Raw genomic sequence first — 4052 nt, 5'->3', positions numbered from 1 at the left:
AGCTCTGTGCTAAATCTCTGTGCTAATCTCATATGTCTTCTCAACAATTGTGTGAGGTGTGATTATGATTCCTACTTGATCAATCAGAAAGATGACTGGCAAGTGTAAATGACTTTTCTAATTTCCCACTTTTTTTCATTGATGCTCTCACAGAATTGATTCAACCTGTTGTGGAAACCTTATTTAGGCGGGGCCAATCTGATCTTCTTTTTTCGGAATTCTTAACTGTTTAACAGATCCACTTAGTATCTCTACGTTGATGGACTGATTATAATGTAGCTGAGTGATCATATCCTGCTATGTAGACTGAGAAATAAGGATAATGGTGGGAACAAGAGAGAAAAGTAATAGCAATAAGCTGAAAGTAGAAAGAAGCAGAGGTGAGAAAATGAATCCATTCTATTTCCAGTCCTATTGTGCTTATCTGACACTAAGTTGCATTTTAGCACTTGGTTTGGGTCAAACACCTCTGTGATTATGTAATAAATTTTATTTTAGCTAAATTTAGATGGTTGTTTTATAAAATAGTTATTATACATGTTCATAAAAAACTCAAAAGTAATGTTGGTTATTATATTTTGTGATGAGTTGTTAATTCATGTTTTCTTTTTTATGCTTTTTTAAGTATTTGCAAAATGTTCTGTTGCTCTAATGAAGTAAATTAAGAATGAAGAGAAATTTAGCTGTTTTAGGTGATAAATGTACATTTAGATGTATGTTAAAAAGTATTTTTTAAAAGTAATTAAAAAACTTGTCAGACAGCAATAGAAGAAAATGCTGAGTTGAAATCAGAAATACATGACTCTAGCCTTGCAGAATTTTTGTATTAATATTTTTAGTTTATATTTATTTCAAGTTACCTTTTAGAAAAAATGGTTCTGCATATAGAAGCATGCACACATTCAATTTTAATTGAAAAATACTTATTGTATAGAAATACATCTTTTTCCTAAAGAAAAAGGTAAAAATATCATGACAAGTGAGGCAAAAGATGATACTCTAATATTAGTGAAAGACTAGAAAACATAATGGGTAGCTTTATGTGTAGAAATATCTAAATATGAACTGAAGGACATCTAGTAAACAGTAGTGTAAAACCGTAGACGTATTGACGCCTTCTATTTTTATTTTCTTAATTTATATGTTAAAAACTAAACCTAATTCTTTAAATGTTATTTCACAATTCATACCATATTACAATAATCTGCCTAAGTCTTATTGTTAAAAATATGATGTCAGATTATAAGGTATAGTTTTTCTAACTTAGTAGAGGACATGTATTTACTATATTAGTGAGAAAAATGCAATACTTGGAATTAATATAATTTGTACTTTCAAGGAAGACCAATTATCTAGTTCATTTCCAAGCCTACATTACTTTGCATCTCCAGTCATGATATCATTTTTATTTTACATTAAGAGGGCAAAATCTTGATGAATTGTCTTTGTGGTTTTTGGATAGAGTAACTGATACATTATTTTAGAATTTGAGCTACATGTTATTTTACTTGGTTTTAATATCAAGGAAAAGAAATAAAATGCCTCTTTTCCTTCTTTTAGCTATCCAAAAGTACTTATTTTAAGTAATATTTCCTACGTGAATTTTCAAGTTTGTCTCTTTTTTAATTTTATTTTATCTATCTGAATCATTCTTCTTAATGGATAGCTACTGCAGGTTTAAAGTATGTTATATATAAAATTTCCTCTTGAAGAAAGAAGATACAGGATTATTTTGAATGCTCTTCTAATTGGTAATTGCAAAGTGAAACACTGTCTTTCAGTCTACCTTTCACTTGTTAGAAATATGATGCAGACAGATTGGCTCTTGGCTTCTATATAAATCATGGCAAAATCATCAGTATTGTCTCATGTGAGCCAATTAACATGGAGAAACAACTATTTTGCCTCAGAATAAAGTTATATTTCTACCAACTTCTTGAAAAAATCATGTGTCACTATACTCAAAGTATAAATTGTTCAAAAACATCCCAGAATATCTGACAGTATATGTATTTTTCAAGCTCCAGAGAAACAGCACCAATAGGGTATAGAGATCTCTGATTCTCTTTCTCTCTTTCTCTCTATAAGTAGTATTATAACTACAAGATATTGAACTCATTGTTAAACACCTTTCAACAACCTAAGCCCCAGGCCTAGATGGCTTCTCTAGAAAAATCTGCCAGGATAAATAATACTAATTTTACAAAAACTTTTCCAGAGAATAAAAGAGGATGAGGCACCTTCCAATTTGTTTTATGAGGTCTACACTACACTGATGTGAAAAACAGAAAAAGCTTTTACATGAAAACTACAGAGTAATATTCCTCATGGCTATATTTTAAAAATCATCGTAGTCATTATTATCATTATCTCTTTCTCTCTCTGTCTCTGTATCTCTCTCTCAAATCATATCAAAGTAGAATTTATCTTAGGAGGATTGTCCAAACTTCTAAAATCAATGAATGTAGTGTAGCCTAAAAGTAATAATAAAACACAATAACATTAAGATCATCTTGATAGATGCAGCAATGCATTTGGCAAAGTTCAGAGTCAATATATGTTTTGAATGAAACTCTTTATGTTTCATTATCAACTTAACTGGTAGCTACTGCCCCCAGCAGCCAACAGAGGATCTACTCCTTGGGTTCCTTGCAGCTGGCCTTACTTGAGGGGTCTGATTGAGAGGAAGACTTCAATGATACAAGCACAATGTGAAAGTTTCAGAATTTTTCAAATTCACGGACACTGGGATGGATGTACATGGCACACCTGGAGGTCAGGGAGCTCAGGCAGGGAGAGAGAAGGGTGTGTGGCAACAAGCAAGTGGTAGATACAAGGAAATAGGGTATGTATGGGTCACTTTAAGTTTGCAGGCAAATGTCTGAATAGTCCTTTAAAGAAAGTTGTGGGAAAGAGGGAAGCCCATTCTGCTAGGTGGGAGAGATATCTCTAAATTCTTATCTCTAACCACTGGCTTTGAGCCATTTAGGTGTAGTTTAGAGCAGGAAACTAAATCAAGGGTGACTGAGATTTGCCTCTGGCATGAAAAAGCTAAACCTGCATTCAATCCCCACAAACAAAATATAACTTTCTCAATTTGACAAAGGGTATCCCATGAAAACCTGCAACCTACATCACACTAAATGCTCAGAGATTGAATGTATTTCCCCTAAGATCAGAAACAAGGCATCCTTTTCAAAGTTGTAATGGAGAATCTAGTTAGTAAATTAGGAAAGAAAATTAAATGAAAAGCATGTGTATTGGAAAGAAATAAACTGTTTCTTTTTGCAGATGTCTTAATTGTCTATGTAGACAATCTTGAAGAATCCAAAAAGAACTGCCAGATAGTATAAGTGTGCTTAGTAAAGTCATAGGATACAAGGTCAGTTTATAAAAATCAATTGTATATATTTATAGTTAGAAATTGAAATTTTGGAAAGACCCACTTATAATAATACCAATAAATATGAAATATTTTGAATAATTCCACCAAAATATGTGGAAAAATTTTACACTGAAAACCATAAAACATTTGGTAATAAGACCTAAATTTATGGATAGATATGTGTATGTATTAATGGATTAGAAGCTACAAAATTGCCAACTTGTCAATTCTCCTCCAAACTATTTATAGATACAGGGTAATCTTAATCAAAATCCAGCAGCAATTTTGTGTTAACAAGTCAGTTGTAAATTCATAAAGAAAACACAGATCTAGAATAGCAAAGATGGTGTTACAGCTCTTTTAGAATGTGTCTGGTAGGTTTTCTGGTTCTCACCCAAAGACACCCCCCCCCAATTAAAAATATAAAAATTAAAATTAAAAAAATTAAAAATAAATTTAAGAAAGAATAGCAAAGATAATTATGAAAAAGAAGAACAAATTGCAAGGATTTATACTACCTGACTATAAGAATAACCATAAAGTTATAGTAATCAAAATAGTGTGATTTGCCAAAAGTATAAACATATATATCAACGGAACAGAATAGAAAATGCAGAAAAAGACTCGTGTAGATATGGTCATTTGATGCATGTATGATATAGTTGTC

At 31.5% G+C, this 4052-nt stretch overlaps 1 non-coding gene across 1 annotated transcript; it reads left to right on the top strand.

Moving 5' to 3' along the window:
* Window positions 1-3729: 3729 nt before the first annotated feature.
* Window positions 3730-3793, top strand: LOC142872415 (U7 small nuclear RNA). The gene has a single exon (XR_012920677.1). It is a non-coding gene; the product is annotated as a U7 small nuclear RNA (small nuclear RNA).
* The last annotated feature ends 259 nt before the right edge of the window (window positions 3794-4052 follow it).

The sequence above is a fragment of the Microcebus murinus genome, chromosome 8, assembly GCF_040939455.1.
Source record: "Microcebus murinus isolate Inina chromosome 8, M.murinus_Inina_mat1.0, whole genome shotgun sequence".
NCBI lineage: Eukaryota > Metazoa > Chordata > Mammalia > Primates > Cheirogaleidae > Microcebus > Microcebus murinus.
Note: the sequence above shows the minus strand (reverse complement) of the source record. Positions and strands in the feature narration are given on the sequence as shown.